Source organism: Meleagris gallopavo, chromosome 6 (assembly GCF_905368555.1).
Source record: "Meleagris gallopavo chromosome 6, MGAL_WU_HG_1.1, whole genome shotgun sequence".
NCBI lineage: Eukaryota > Metazoa > Chordata > Aves > Galliformes > Phasianidae > Meleagris > Meleagris gallopavo.
This window is the reverse complement of record NC_139409.1, coordinates 684,275-701,353: the sequence shown is the minus strand read 5'-3', so window position 1 is coordinate 701,353 and position 17,079 is coordinate 684,275. Positions and strand designations below refer to the sequence as shown.

Below are 17,079 nucleotides of genomic sequence, written 5' to 3'. Positions count from 1 at the left end.
GTTACAAGGAAGACCAGATCATCTTAGGGAATGCCCTCCCTGAATACCTACAAGGCCTTTACCTGGATATCTTCCCAACCCACGCTCCCCCCAGCTCACAACACCAGGTCTCCATATGCATCCACACACCGAAGGTTTCCACCCAGCCAAGGAAAACTGGAAAGGAAATGGCTTCAGACTAAAAGAGGGGAAGCTTAGATGCTGGCACTGCCCTGAGCTGTGGTGCCCATCCCTGGAGGTGCCCAAGGCCACGGCTGGGCCCTGGGCAGCCCGAGCTGAGGTGCAGGCAGCCCATGGCAGGGGTTGAGGCTGGGGGCTGTGGGGTCACTTCCAAGCCAACCATGCAGTGGTTCTATGACTGTGTGACAATGTCCTGCTCTGACAAGGGAGGTAAGACACATGCTATGACTTCACGGGAGTCCATGACTGCAGGACAGCTGCTGCAGTGCTGACCCAGCTACACAGCAATAAACTGACCTCTGCACGCACTCTGAAGGCCACGGAGTGGAAATGCAAACTGTGATGCCTGTAATTACAAAGCACTGCCTTCCTTCTGATGTGTAAACATCATCAGAGAGTGGCTCTTGAATAAATGCAGTTTCTGCCCACGAGGGGAGCGATGCCCACGGCCATGATGTAGCCCCACAGATGCTGCTGGCATCCCAGTGAGGTTCTGCCAGTGGCTTTCTGCTGCTCTGTGCCCACATTTGCCATGGCCACAGGAGCTGATGGCAGCTGGGGGACCCTGGGCAGCCTGGCCCGGTATGAAACGTGGAGGTTGGTGGCCCTGCCTGTGGTGGGGGGGTTAAAACTTCACAATCCTTGAGATCCTTTCCAACCCAAGCCATTCTGTGATGCTGTGTGATCAGTATCATACAATCACAAAACCACCAAACCTCTACCATCACCGAGCCCAACTGTCAGCCCACTCCCACTATGTCCACCCATGGAATCACAGAACCATTCAGGCTGGAGAAAAACCCAGAGGCCACCACTCCCACCCACCCCCCACCATGTCACATCTCCTGGTTCTGGAACACCCCAGGATGGTGCCCCCCACCCGGCAGCTGTGCCAGCACTCATCACCCTTTGGAGAAGGAATTGTCCCTATAAGGCAAACTGAGCCTCCCCTGGTGCAGTGTGATGCCAGCCCCCCTGGATGGGAAGCATTAAATGAGGCAGCAGATGAAACCAGGGCTCAGAAGCAGCACCACATCGCTGCTCACACCCAGCAGCACAGGGCACAGCTGATGGCTGGCATAGGAGCAGCAGCTGTGCAGTGCAGCTGGGAGCAGCAGCTCCCCTGGAGCTGTTCTGGCTCCACCAGCGTGCCAAACACAGGCTGCAGTGTGGGCTGTGTCAGTCCCACATCAAGTGAGAGCAACAAACCCATCACCACTCCTGGACACGTGGTGTGCTGCTTCCCCGGCCACGGAACTGCAGAGCTGACACCTGCAGCCAATCTGCCCCCTCCCCATCCCAACGCTCGGTTCCTCCCCACTGACCTGAGCCCAGTGGAGGACGAGGAAAGAGATGGCAGAAAACTGCAGGAAAGAGGATTTCCCAGTTCCAAATGCAGCTCTGCAGAGCTAAGCACCACAGCACCCATGGGATGTACCACACAACCCAAAGCAAACAGAAACCACCAGCTGAACTCCCCCAAGGAGTACTGCAGCCAAGTGCCTCCAAACAGCAGCCAGCAGCAAACACAGCACAAAACTTCAACTGGACATCCCACAAACCTGCTATTACCTCCACTATTAAAGCTTTGCTCACAGCTGAACACCTCGTTATGATCAGCACTAAGGTCAACCAACAGAAGGTAACAGCTGACAAAATCTCAGCTGAAGAAAAGCATTCCCTTCACAGCACTTACATAGCAAAGTCCCTTCTGAAAGCAGGAATGCGGATCCCATGCACGCAGCCTTCCCCGAGATGATCCAGACACACAGAACGTTCAGCACAGCCACTGCCGGCACCCACTTCTTTCTTCTGTCGTCTGCTCTGGGAGTTGATCCATACAGAGCAGCACCCACAGCACGGCTGTCCCAGCACACAGTGCTCAGAGCACCAAGCTGCAGGGCTCACCAAGCTGCAGGGCACACCAAGCTGCAGGGCTCACCAAGCTGCAGGGCACACCAAGCTGCAGGGCTCACCAAGCTGCAGGGCACACCAAGCTGCAGGGCTCACCAAGCTGCAGGGCTCACCAAGCTGCAGGGCTCACCAAGCTGCAGGGCTCACCAAGCTGCAGGGCACACCAAGCTGCAGGGCTCACCAAACTGCAGAGCGCACCAAGCTGCAGGGCTCACCAAGCTGCAGGGCTCACCAAGCTGCAGGGCTCATCAAGCTGCAGGGCTCACCAAGCTGCAGGGCACACCAAGCTGCAGGGCTCACCAAGCTGCAGGGCTCACCAAGCTGCAGGGCTCACCAAGCTGCAGGGCACACCAAGCTGCAGGGCTCACCAAGCTGCAGGGCTCACCAAGCTGCAGGGCTCACCAAGCTGCAGGGCTCATCAAGCTGCAGGGCTCACCAAGCTGCAGGGCGCACAGCCAGAGAGCAGCACTGTGGGGAGGGGATTACAGTGGCAAAGCCTTTGTACTGGGGGAGATGCTAATCTTAGGAGGGCAGATCTCTAGCTAGAGGTTAAGTATCTTCTAAGTTAATGACCCTGCAGCCACGGGATGCCCCTGCCAGAGCCAAACCAAGCAAAGAGGGAAAGAGAAGCTTAAGAGCTTCTTTCATATGACTGATCCCCAAGCTAATTTGCTCAGACTGCTGCACTGGTCCAGCATCTCCATGGGATGCCAGGCACGCTAAGGCATCCACCGAGACTGAGAGCTCTCCCAGTTTTGGTGGAACAATCCCCATCCCACCACCAATCTGTGGTGACCACAAAGGAAATGAGGCTGCACAGCTTCAACAGGGCACATCTACCCCTCCTCTGCAAGGAACATTGGAAGCAACATTGGAACAGGTTGCCCAAGGAGGCTGTGGATGCCCCATCCCTACAGGCATTCAAGGCCAGGCTGGATGTGGCTCTGGTCAGCCTGGTCTGCTGGTTGGTGACCCTGCCCATAGCAGAGGGGTTGAAACTAGGTGATCTTTGAGGCCCTTTTCATTCCAGGCCATTCTATGATTCTATGAACACTGGCAGTAGGCAGAGAGTTGGGAGCATGCATGGCTTTATGCTCCATGTGAAGCTGTGAGCTGCACTGGGAGCATCCCAGCTCCTCCGCTTTGCACTGCTCCACCAACACCAGCAACTTCAGATTCTTGTCTCATTCCATGGAAGGCTCCAACCCCTGCAGATGAGCACTGCAGACAAGCTGCACCCATGCCCCAGGATCGAAGGGACAGGCAGACAAACAGCTACATGAAAAAGGCTTTGCTATCAGCAGCCTGCACTGCACCCAGAGCTGGATGAGGTTACGTTAAAACTGACCTCGCTGCAGGGAAAAGCAAATTAAAATCCACCACCGAGTTGGATGGGGAAGATCAGGAAGATACGATGGGTCCACAAGAACCTGGAGGGCATTTCAGACGGCGCTGACAATCGGAGAAGCATTTATTGCTTTTCTGATGAAATTCCACGCTGTTACATAAGCTGGAATGCTAAAAGAGCTGAGTGCTTCTGACAGTCAGAACCAGTGTCACCTCGCTGCAAAGATGCACAGTCAGGAGCTGCAAAGTTCAATGGGAGTTCACCACTTCGGGCCTCAGCGCAGCGATCAGCCTATCCAGATCCCCTTGTTGGCCTTCCTACCCCCAGGCAGATCAGTACTTCCTTCCATTTTGGGGTCAACTGCTGTACTCCCCCAGTGGAGGCCCACTACCAACCCCTGGGGAACTCCCCCCGTGACCTGGATGTGACTCCATTCCCCACCGCTCCCTGGGCCTGGCTGTCCAGTCAGTTCTTTACCAGCAAAAAGTGTATCTGTCCAAGCCATGGGCTGCCAGCTCCTCCAGAATACAGTGGGAGACAGTGCCAAAGGCTTTGCTGAAGTCCAGGCAGACCACATCAACAGCCCTTCCCTCATACACCACACACCTGGTCACAGGAGATCAGGCTGATCAAGCAGGACCTGCCTGCCCTTCATTGACCCATGCTGGCTGGGCCCCGTTCTCTGGCTGCCCCACACACGTGTGTGACCTCCCTCAAGGCGACCTGCTCCAAAACCCTTTGGGCCCCGAGCTCAGGCTGACGGATCCCCAGATCCTCCTTACGACCCTTCTTGGAGATGGGAGTCAGAAAGGTGGGATGTGGGCCTGGGGGACGTGATCAATGGGCATGTGGGGGTAGGCTGGGGTCGGAGGTGGGTCTCAGAGGCCTCCTCCCACCTGAATGGCTCCGTGATGGACACGAAGCTCGGAGAAAGCAAGCGTGGCCAAGCAAGGCATCCAGAGAACAGCAAATAACAGTCAAAATGGGTTTCTCCCGCTCAGCTCATTCCAGAAGAACAATTCTCACTGACCCAAAAAAGCATTTCTGAACAAGACATCTGACCCTGGTTTGGGGCAGGTTCTCTGATGTTATAACAAAGGCACTTTAAGTCCTATTTTTGTACAGAAGACGCCAGAGGTTTATTTCCACGGCGTTGTCACAGGCACACGTAAACACAGCAGCTCTATTTTGGAAACCTCTTACTCCAAAAGTGAGGGGCATCTGCAGAGTGAACTCAGAAGGATGTTTGTTGGAGGGAGGTGGGGTCACAGGACTGCTGCCTGTGCTGCTTTAACTTCAGGCTCTGGACCGTTATTACTTACTTCTGTTCTCTTATGTGCTTTTTTTTTTGCCGTTTGCATTTAAAAACTGAGACTTTGAGAACGGAGTGTTTCGATGGACAGCGTTATTGATTCACATGGGGTTCCTTCCTGCAGCAGAGGGCTTTCTGCACGCCCTAACAGTGTCTCCTTCAACCCAAAGCCATACCAAACCCACAAAGCCATCCCACGAGAGCCCAGTATGGGATGCAGGCAGCGTACGACACAACACTGCACATATGGAAGCCCTGCAGCAGCAAAGCTAAGGCTGAGCCTGCTGGAGCTCCCACCCCCTTGGGCCACGGATTTGAGCTTCGCCCTTCTGCACTGAGACCAAATCATGCTGACCCAAGCTATTGCTAAAAACAAGCCTGCAAACACCCCTTGAGCTCCATGCAAAGCCTTTCTTCAGCTTTAAGGTTATCCTCTGTTCCCAGCCCATCCCTGCAGCCTGAGCCCCAGCCCCACAGGTTCCAGCAGCAGCTTAGGGCTGACCCTGCTGTGCTCCATCTCTGCTCACCCTGATGGGGCTGAACAGCGTGCAGCCAGATTTAAACCTGCTTTAACATCTTCCTTTCCCCCGACTGAGGCTGTATTGCTCATCAAATAACAGAACAGAATGAAAGGAGACAACGGTCTGAACGTCACAGCCCGTCTGCACCATTTTCTCCTTCAGCTCTGTGTAACAGAGGTTTGTTTATTCAACCCTCAGCTTTCCAAGAAACCAGAAAGCCCCTTCTTTTTGACCCTTGTGCTTTGGTAGTGACACATCACTTTGTACTTTAATCTCATATAGCTCTTACCCAGCAGCTGCACTCGATGATCCTTTCAGGTCCCTTCCACCCTGGGTTATTCTCAATCTCACAGGCTCTGTGTGCTGGCATCCCACCCTTACTGGGCCTCTGCTCTAACAAAATTTCCCAACACAGCCATGTCAGTGTGTCTATCAATGTCCTGCCCTATACACCCAAATCTGCCTTTCTTAGCTCCCCATTTTTCCACCAGATTTAACTCAAGAGCTCACCATCAAGACAAGCTTCATTCCACAGCCCTTTTCTCACTGCTGCTCAGACCTTTACTTGCCTAAAAACAGTCAATTCTATCACATGTATTTACTTTCCAACTCATCACAGAACCATTAAGGTTGGAGATATCTGAGATCTCCATGCCCATCCCACCCACCCCCCCATGCCCACTGCCCACGTCCCCCAGTGCCACGTCCCACTGTCATGGGGGGGGACAGTGACCCCCATCCCTGGGCAGCTGTGGTGGTGCTGAGAGCTCTCTGGAGAAGGAATTGCTCCCAATATCCAACCTGACTCTCCCCGGCACAATGTGAGGCACAACCTCTTGTCCTAAATGCATCTTCTATGCTCATCTCCAAGGAGCTCTCCTCAGCAAAAGCATGCACCAGGCATGGCACCAGCATCACAGAGTCACAGAATGCCTTGGGTTGGAAGGGACCTCAAGGATCACGAAGCTCCAACCCCCCACCAATGCAGGGCCACCAACCTCCACATCTCACAGCAGCCCAGGCTGCCCAGGGCCCCATCCAACCTGGCCTTGAACACCTCCAGGGATGGACGGGGATCCACAGCCTCTCTGGGCAGCTGTTCCAGCACCTCCCCACTCTCACACCAAACAACTTCCCCCTGACAGCCAACTGAAATCTGCCCTCCCTCACCTTCCAACCATTCCCCTGTCCTGCTGTTCTCTCCCCTTTCCAAGAGCTGACTCCCCTCCTGTTTAAGGCTCCCTTGAGGTCCTGCAGGCTGCACTGAGGTCACCCCGCAGCTTCTCTTCTCCATGCTGAACAAGCCCAGCTCCCTCAGCCTGGCTTTGTAGGGAGGTGCTGCAGCCCCCTGCTCATCTTTGTGGCTCCTCTGGACCCTCTCCAACAGCTCTCTGTCTTTCTTGTACTGGAGGCTCCAGACCTGGACGCAGTGCTGCAGTTTGGGCCCGATGAGGGCAGAGCAGAGAGGGACAACCACCTCCCTGTCCCTGCTGGCCACCCCTCTGCTGATGGAGCCCACTCTTGGTAGCCCTTCCAGCCAAACAAACCCCAAACCATTCATGTCACATATTCCATTTCCTTTGAATGCCCGCAGACAACCAGCCATCGCTCAGCCCACAACAGATAACCAACCCTTCTCCTCCCAAAGCACAGGTTTGGCTGCTGGCTTCAGTTCTCCTGACCTACATTTCTCAGCACTTCCAGGAGTGACACGCGTGGACTGGAGCTCTGAATGGAGCTTGTCCCCCTTCGGAGCACCAATCCACGCGTGTCACTCCTGCAGCACTCAGCATGGATCCACACCATCCACCAGCTCTGCAAAACCCTTAAAATAGCAATTCTCCCTTCAGCACCACAGTCATGTTTGTTTAATGCTGAGATTACAGGCTGCTGACCTACTTTCTGCTGCTCAAAGCTCAGCAGCAGTCGGGAGAAATCTATCTGCCGCGTCTGCAAGAAGAGTTTTATGGCCATTCATTCCAAATGTGTCAAATTAATGACACCGGGGATATCAAAGCATGAAGCCATTTGCATAGCATGGGAATGATCTACAGTTCTTGTTCAGGAAGCTTATCATAGAATCACAGAATGGCCTGGGTTCCAAAGGCCCACAGTGCTCATCCAGTTCCAACCCCCTGCTGTGTGCAGGTCGCCAACCAGCAGCCCAGGCTGCCCAGAGCCACATCCAGCCTGGCCTTGAATGCCTGCAGGGATGGGGCATCCACAGCCTCAACCTGTTCCAGTGCTCATGCTTCTGCTCTGAGAGATGTGATGCACTGTGTTGGCCCTCCTGCAGCGCTGGGAGGTCACTCAGTTTGCTGGGAACCTCCAGATTCCTCACCAAGGAGGTGTGTGTGCAATTAGTGCAGGACTAATGAAACCTTTCCCAGCTCTAACACCAACCAGAGGGGTACCTCTATTCATCTAGATGAGCCACTGAAGATGGAGCTCAGCAGTGGAGGAGCAATGGGGTCGGTCCACGCTGCAGCTCCTATGGACACATTGCACACCCAAAACACAAAGCAAAACCTGCATGACTCAGATCCCTGGCCTCACAGCAAGCTGTCTCACCCAGCTGTGAATGGCAGAGCAGGGCACCCAGCCAGCACAGAGCACTGCTGATGCTGAGCAGAGCGGACGTTTCCAGGCTTGTCGGGAACCTTCCACGGCTCCGGCGCATGCAGAGCGCAGTGACGGCGCTGCGGGGCACTGCTGCAGTCATGGCCTCGTTCTTGTTTTGGTTTTAGGAAAAATACAGACAGCACTGAACGTCTGACCTTGGAACACACAGAAGGGCTGCACTGAGCTCTGCGGTCGCAGAATCATAGAACCATCACGGCTGGAGAAGAGCCCCGAGATCCCCACGCCCAGCCCCAGCCCACCCCACCGTGCCCACTGCCCACATCCCCACAGCTCCTCAGCATCTCCAGGGACCCCCCCACCCCCTGGGCAGCTGTGCCAGCACCCGACTGCTCTTTGGGAGTGGGAATTGTCCCTAACATCCAACCTGGCCCTCTGCTGCCGCAACGTCAGGCCGCTCCTCTCATCCTATCCCCTACCCAGGAGCAGAGGCCGACCCCCCCTCACCACCACCTCCTTGCAGGACTTACAGGGAGCGATAAGGTCACCCCCGAGCCCCGCTGCTCCACGCTGACCCACCCCACACCCTCAGCCGCTCCCCCAGCACGGTGCTGCAGACCCCCACGCCCCGCTCCCCTCTCTGCACACACTGCAGGCCCCCCGTGAGGGTCCCAGCCCTGAGCACAGCGCTGCGCTGCAGCCCCACCACTGCCACGCAGAGGGACGGTCGCCTCCTGCTCTGCTGCCAGCACTGCTGCTCACACAGCCGGGATGCTGTTGGCCTCCTTGGCCCCTGGGCACCGCTGGCTCACGGTCAGCACAGCATCAACCAACACCCCCAGGTCCATTTCCCCCACACAGCCTGCAGTGCTGCCCGGGGTGCTGTGAGTGAAGCACAGGACCTGGCACGCAGACTCACTGAACCTCTTGTTGCACCCACAGCACTGAGTGCTCCCCTGAGTGCAATGCACACCCAGCAGGCTGCCAGCACACCCACAGGTGCAGCACTGGGGCACTCATGACCAACAGCCCGGTTTTGTCCCTCCTGCATCCCTTCTGGTTTTCCAGGCAGCAACCTTCAGGCACAGGTCAGCTCACAGTGAGCAGGGCTGCCTGCCTGGCTGCTTTCTGCTGAATCCCCTTAGAGCTGATGAATCCTGAGCTCAGCCCTTTCACAACCAACACAACACAGCTCTTTTAGCATCCTTCCTTCTGTAGGGCTGGGCAGCAAACAGCACATCTTCACCAGCTGCTCCTGAACTGGGCAGCTGCACTCTGGGGCCTGGAAACTGCTTCCCATTCGTGGTGAATCTCAGCCCAGATCTACAGCAGAATGCAGTGTGGCAATGGAGATTTCTCCTCTCATACTTCAGCAGTTATTCTGCTTGTGAGATTGACAGTGATCATCCCTTAAAACCTTGCAGAACCGTTCTTGTATGAGTGACACTTGGAAAGACAAACTGTTTGCATCACTGGAAACCAGAATGGCGCTGATGTAACAGACTGGACGTCACAGATTCTCCAAACAAAGCAAGCAGGGAAGATTTGACTGAGCCAAGAGCAAAATATTTTTATCTGCAGTCAGGGGAAACGTTAGAGAACCTGGAGACAGAAGGAAATGACATAAAGGTAAATAAAGCACTGGCCAGGCCATGGCCACAGGAGGATTACCTGCTGGAGGAGCACGATGGGCAGCCAGAGCTTGGAGGTCAAGAACCCAGAATAAGTCGTGCTTAACGTTTCTTTTGTAATGGGAGAGATTGGGAAGGGCTCTGATGAAGTGACAGATAAAGTCAGCATGCAGCATTAGGATGGCAGCCGGGAAGGACTCAGTGATTTCCACGATCAGAACAGCAGACGTGAGAAAGTTTGACGTTATGAAATTCAATGTTATGCAAGGGAGGAAACAGAGCTCAACAGGAGCTGAAGGAGAAGCAGAGGGGCTCCTGACCACGAGCACTGAGCTGTGACTGATGAAAGCAGATGAGAGCGCAGAGCCCAGCAGGGAGGGCCGCCTGTTGGGGAATGGGAGCACTAAAACAACAGGGCTGCTCCTGCAAACACACAGCACAGCTCCAGCACACACCATCCAACAGCACAGAGCCCTGGGAGTGGAAGCAAGCAGCAAGAAATGGAGGCAGTGGAATTCCAAAGCCCCAAAGTTGCCTATCTTCCAGCTAATCCCAGAACCAGCGTGAGGGGGCTGAGGATGGGGGAACCTCGGGGTCCTTCTGGTCCCCCCACACCCCAGCAGGGCCACCCAGAGCGGGGGCACAGCCCCACAGCCAGGGCTGGGAGATCCCCAAGGAGGAGAGCCCTGTGCAGGGCTGCAGCACCCAGCTGGACCAGTGCAGGTGACGTTTGGTGGTGGCTAGTGGGTAGTGATAGGACTAGAGGGAATGGTTTTAAACTGAGCCAGGGGAGGTTTAGGTTGGGTATTAATTAGGAGGAAGTTTTTCAGCCAGAGGGTGGTGAGGCACTGGAACAGGTTGCCCAAGGAGGCTGTGGATGCCCCATCCCTGCAGGCATCCAAGGCCAGGCTGGATGTGGCTCTGGGCAGCCTGGGCTGCTGGTTGGTGACCTGCACACAGCAGGGGGTTGGGACTGGATGATCTTTGAGGTCCTTTTCAGCCCAGGCCATTCTATGATCCAATGACTCCATGATCTGGTGCATTCACACTGCTGTGGACATGAGCTGTGTCCCGGATGAGTGCAGGACGTGTCACGGTGGTCTCACAAAGCAGTTCCCCATTGGACAGGGCCTGGGCCTGCAGGCAGACTGCAAGGAGATCGCACCTGAGCTGACTTCAGAAGGGCTGATCTCCAGCAACGAGGTTCCATGCTCCATCTTTTTAGTGAGTCATCCTGGCCTCCCCTGCCCTGCACTCCTCCCACTCAGCAATATTTGCCTAAAAATGTCATTTCAGATCACAGGGTTTGGTCGCTGCTTTGTCTCTAAGCTGTGTGCCATAGCTGTGGTTGAGGCCATGGCAGCACAGTGCTGCTGGGGTGATCACAGAATCACAGAATGGCCAGGGTTGGAAGAGACCTCAAGGATCACGAAGCTCCAACTCCCTGCCACATGCAGGGCCACCAAGCTCCACATTTAATGCCAGCCCAGGCTGCCCAGGGCCCCATCCAACCTGGCCTTGAACACCTCCAGGGATGGACGGGGCATCCACAGCCTCTCTGGGCAGCTGTTCCAGCACCTCCCCACTGTCTCTGTAAAGAATTTCTCCCTGATGTCCAACCTAAATCTCCCTCCCTCAACTTAAAGCCATTTCCCTTCATCCTGCAGTTATCAACCCTTTCAAAGAGTTGATTCCCCTCCCCTCTGTAGGCTCCCTTTAGGTATAGAAATAGGTGATGCTGCACCTGGGCAGGCAGAGGTGACAGCACAACACCACAACACAAGAACAATACTTCCAGCACGACAATATTTTGTAACCAACATAAATAATGAAGATCCCTCCATGACAAAGCAGAAGCATCTCCTCAGCCCTCATCATCCCCCCCATCTCAGATGCTGTGCTCACCTGAGCGGCGATCAGCCCGTACTGCAGGCAGTGATGAGCTGCCTGTTCTCTGCTATCCCAGCAGCTTTGCCTTTTCTGCCCTGATGCACAATTCCATTCTACAGCCACACGTCTTCAGCTGGCACTGGGAGATGTTAAACACAAATTGCTGTGCAATTAGGGCACAGAACGCGGCGTCCCATCAAGAGCGCAGCCACTTCCAGCCCCTCTGCTCTGCCAAGGCCCATTAAGGCCACGCATTGCACAGCTCCCAGCAGTGGTGATCCCTGCTGGCTCCCAACACCCTGTGCTGCTCTATGGCCAACCTGTGCCCACTGCAGCACCCCACAGCTCACCACCCAGCTTCACCATCAGTTACCAGGCACTGCATGGAATCCCAGAAGTTGGAAACGCCTCTGAAAGCACCACGTTCAACCATCAGCCCATCTTAGCTCACAGAATCTCAGAACCATCCAGGCTGGAGAAGAGCTCTGAGATCCCAAACACAACACAACCCACCCCGCTGTTCCCACTGTTCCCACTGTCCCCAGTGCCACATCCCACGGCTCTGGAACACCCCAGGATGGTGAGCCCCACTCTCTGGGCAGCTGTGCCAGTGCCCAAATGCTCTTTGGAGAAGAAACTGTTCCCAATATCCACTTTGATTTCCCTCTGGAGACCAAAGCCGGCCAAGAGCCACCGAACATTCTAAGTTACAATCTGCACAGAAAGGACTCCCGCAGAATTAAGTGCCATCATTTAATCCTATGGCTGTCTCTGAGGAAAGCACCAATCCTCTTAATGCAGGAGCTGCTACAGCCCGGCACACGGGAGCAGCAGAAGGCAGCACGGCCAGCAGGAGCCTTCAGCATCTCAGGAAGACAGATGAACCTGCAGGGCATGGAAAAGCTCATGCCAAAGCCATGCAAAGGACGCCCAGCTCCTAAGCAGTCCTCTCCACTAAGCAGCTTACTGGGCCCATCCCGTGGTTATCCCAGCTGCACTCAGCACCACTGAAACGCTGCGGTAACAACAGACGCAGCACAGCATTGCATCAAAGTGCACAATGTAGTCAGCCTTACCTGACCTTCAGGGATGGGAGAAGGTCATGGAGCTCTGGGCTGGCAGTGAGCTGCATGGGAGCTGGGATGGGAGAGGTTTCCTTCCCCAGCTTAGTATCCATGCCTCTTCCCGAACTGCCCCAAAGTAGGATAAAACCCCACTCTATCAGGTATTGCAAACACGAAAAGAGACCAGAAGAGAACTGGCACAGGTTGTGCAGTGAGGCTGTGGATGCCCCTCCCTGGCAGCACTGCAGGCCAGGCTGGATGGGGCTGTGAGCAGCTGCTCTGCTGGGAGGTGTCCCTGCCTGTAGCAGGGGGTTGGAACTGCATGATCTTAAAGGTCCCCTCCAACCCCAACCATTCAATGATCAGCCCAGGACACCACTGACCTTCCAAGCTACAAGAGCACACTGCTGGCTCAAGGTCAGTCTTTCATCCAGCAGGACCCCAGGTCCTTCTCCTCAGGGCTGCTCTCAAGGAGTTCTTCTCCCAGGCTGTACTGGTATCTGGGATTACCTGACCCAAGTGCAGCACCCTGCAGTTTGCTGTGCTGAGCCTCATGAGGTTCACATGGGCCCACCTTTTGAGTTTGTCGAGGTCCGTCTGGATGCCATCCCTTCATTCTAATGCGTCAACCACATCACTGAGCTGGGTGCCATCAGCAGACTTGCTGAGGGTGCACTCAATTCCATCATCAATGTCACTGATGAAGACGTTGAAGCGCACCGGTCCCATGACAGAGCCCTGGGGGACACCTCTCATCACTGGCCTCCACCTGGACACAGTGCCACTCACCACAACCCTCTGTCTACAGCCTTCCAACTCCTCATCCACCAAACAGCCCAGCCCTCAAAACCATATCTCCCCAAGTTAGAGATAAGGCTGTGGTGAGGGACCATACCAAAGGCCCTGCACAAATCCAGACAGATGACATCAGCTGCCTTCCTTTTATACACCGATGCCATCGCTCCATCACAGGAGGCCTCCAGTGGGCCAGGCACGACCTTCCCTTGGTGAAGCCATGCTGGCTGTCTGGGATCACCTCCTCATCCCTCGTGTGCCTTAACACATCTTCTAGGAGGACCTTCTCCATGATCTTCCCAGGCACAGAGGTGATGTCCGTCAGCCTGTAGTTCCCTGGGTCCTCCTTCCCCTCGATCTTTGAAGTGGGAGCGATGTTTCCATTCTTCCAGTCTCCGGGGACTTTGCCCGACAGCCACAACTTTCCAAATATGATGGACAGCAGCATGATGACATCAGACATAGCAAAAAGGTGGTTATGTTTTAGACTAAGCTCCATTTGGATGCTTATTTCACTGCAATGCGCTGTTTCCTTTGGCAAGCCTTGCAAGCATGAACTTCATATGAACTCCACTTATTTAAAAGGTCGCTGCTAAAAAATGTACCATAAACTATTGGAATAAGCAAGAAAAGAAAGGGGATGTCAGCCCAGGCATGAGGGAGGAAAAAGGAAAGTACCTCTTTTGGATGCAGAAATGTCCCAGAGATGGTAATGACAGGAAAACTGGGCAATGTGAGCGTGGGTTAAGAGCATGACCTGCCCACGGGTGATAGAACAGAGTGGACGGAGTCCTGCTTGTCTCTCCTACACCAGGGAGGGTCAGGCTGCGACAATTCCTCCTCCAAAGAGCAGTCAGTGCTGGCACAGCTGCCCAGGGAGGTGTTATTGTGCTGGGGACGTGGCAATGGGGAACACGGGCAGTGGGCATGGTGGGGGTGAGCTCCAACCTCAACAGTTCTGCGAGCTTATTTTGCACTCAAGAAGACATGGTGCACTTGTGAATGAAAGCTTAAAAGCAGAATGGGACAAGGAGAAGAGGAAGGCTGATAGGAGAGCACCGAGGAGGGAAGCACAGTGATGGTCCAACCTACAGCCAGCAGTGGGCACGGCACTGCCAGCTCCCACAGCCCTGCTCTGCATCCCCACTGCCCTCCATCCCCACCTCCCCCTTCCAACCCCACTGCCCAGGGCTGCAGCCCCACTCCTGGGAAGCACAGCACGGCCCTGCAAATCACAGAGCTCGTTACACAACGGCTTAAGCTGATTTGATACAAGCAGCAAACAAGACTACAGCCCAGGAAGAAAATCTCCCTGAGTGTGTCACTTAACACAGGGAAAGAGCCTCCCCACTTGTGTCAGAGGACAGCAAATGCTGGAATGTGGGCAGCACCGCAGGTCTGACCGTGCAGGGATGGCCCTGGGGGGCTGCTGTGCACCCAAATTGTGCTGTGCACAGCCCACAGCCCCAGCACTGCCATGGGACACAGCCCACAGCCTCAGCACTGCCATGGGACACAGCCCACAGCCCCAGCACTGCCATGGGACACAGCCTGCAGCCCCAGCACTGCCATGGGACACAGCCCACAGCCCCAGCACTGCCATGGGACACAGCCTGCAGCCCCAGCACTGCCATGGGACACAGCCCACAGCCCCAGCACTGCCATGGGACACAGCCCACAGCCCCAGCACTGCCATGGGACACAGCCCACAGCCCCAGCACTGCCATGGGACACAGCCTGCAGCCCCAGCACTGCCATGGGACACAGCCCACAGCCCCAGCACTGCCATGGGACACAGCCCACAGCCCACACTCCTGTGCAGGGCAGAAGAGACAAAATACAAAATTTCAGCAAGAGCAACTTGCTGTTATTACTTTTTCTTATCCGGCAATTCATTAAAATTACCAAAAAGAGAGCTTGTATCACAGCACCAAGACCATGCATTGCATTTAAAGCAGTTCCAGGAGGATTCAGAAAGAGCACAGTTTGCAGAACATGTACAGGAAGGCACCTGGAATGGGAAGTAGTGTCAATTTTTCCCCGAAAGCAGACAGGAGATGTCCAGCAGTGTTACTGCATCATGGCATGAAGCAAAGGCACCGCTCTGCCCGTCAGCAGAAGTCATCATTTGTTTCACATAAACCCAAAACAGCCATTAAAACACGCCCCTAGGCAACAAAAAGCCCTCTGCAGAGCTGCCGGTGCTCACAGTGCTGGGGCAGGAGCCGTCCCTTCCCTGGGCTGGGCAGCACGGGCTGACTGCTCTCCCCCATGCAGTTACGCCTGCACCCCGTGCTGCCCATCACAGCCCTCTGCTGACGGGACTGAGGCTCCGTGCAGGTTGAATTTTGTAAGGAAAACGAATACAAAAGATGTCAGCAGTGCCCAGGGGCCAAGGAGGCCAACAGCATCCCGGCTGTGTGAGCAGCAGTGCTGGCAGCAGAGCAGGAGGCGACCGTCCCTCTGCGTGGCAGTGGTGGGGCTGCAGCGCAGCGCTGTGCTCAGGGCTGGGACCCTCACGGGGGGCCTGCAGTGTGTGCAGAGAGGGGAGCGGGGCGTGGGGGTCTGCAGCACCGTGCTGGGGGAGCGGCTGAGGGTGTGGGGTGGGTCAGCGTGGAGCAGCGGGGCTCGGGGGTGACCTTATCGCTCCCTGTAAGTCCTGCAAGGAGGTGGTGGTGAGGGGGGGTCGGCCTCTGCTCCTGGGTAGGGGATGGGATGAGAGGAGCGGCCTGACGTTGCGGCAGCAGAGGGCCAGGTTGGATGTTAGGGACAATTCCCACTCCCAAAGAGCAGTCGGGTGCTGGCACAGCTGCCCAGGGGGTGGGGGGGTCCCTGGAGATGCTGAGGAGCTGTGGGGATGTGGGCAGTGGGCACGGTGGGGTGGGCTGGGGCTGGGCATGGGGACCTTAAAGGTCTGTTCCAACCTGGATGGTTCGAATCACAGAATCATAGAATGGGGTGGGTTGGAAGGGACCACAGTGATCATCCCGTTTCAACCCCTGCTATGTGCAGGGTTGCCACCACCAGACCAGGCTCTCCATGATGGTTCTATGGTAGGAACTGAACTTACAGCTCCAAAGAAACACAACATGAAAGGAATCTCGATGGGACAGCTACAGCAGAACATGCACACAGAGGACTGCCCTGTGCTGCAGAACTCAGGACTGCAGTCACTCCTGGGCCCATCAGTGCTATGGAGCTGATGCACACCTGCCTGACCCCAAAGGGGCACCACGACATCTCTGCTTCCTCACACTGAAAGCTTCCATCTGCAAGAGGAGGTCCGTGCTGGCAGCAGCCACTGCCCCTGCTGCTGAGGAACACTTCCCCTATTTCATCTCCCAACATCAGGGCTCTGCAAAGGAGCTGCTCCCACTGCATCCAAACCCCACGCAGCTCCTCCCGAGGTGCACACGAAGGGGGAGTTCAGAGAGGAACAGTCACTGCAATTCCCAAGCTCCTAACCAGGAGAAGGCAGGAAACTGTGGGCACCACCTGAGTCACCCACGTGGGCTTTGCACAAAGCGCAGCCATGGAGCAGAGCAGGAGGGGCTCAGGGCTGCACTGCAATGCAACCCCTTTAAAGCCCAGCAGCAGCAAAACACGATGCAGAACCCGGCTCTGGAGCACCACAGAGCACAGCTCCGCACGTCCTGCACTTGCCCTGCAGCAGCTGGGCAGAGTTGGCCCTTCTGCGTGCACGGCTCCGTCCCCACAGCAGCAGGACGTCCCCCGGCTTTGCCCCTCACCAACGGGACACCACCTCTGTGCTCCATCTCCAAATAACCACCCCAAAATCCAACAGCCACACGCAGTCATCGCAACGCTCAGGAATCTCATTACG

General features: G+C 55.6%; 1 protein-coding gene across 8 annotated transcripts in view; it reads right to left on the bottom strand.

Moving 5' to 3' along the window:
* Nucleotides 1-17,079, bottom strand: part of MAP4 (microtubule associated protein 4) — a 119,807-nt gene that overhangs the window by 51,101 nt on the left and 51,627 nt on the right. The gene's annotated exons all lie outside the window — the stretch shown is intronic.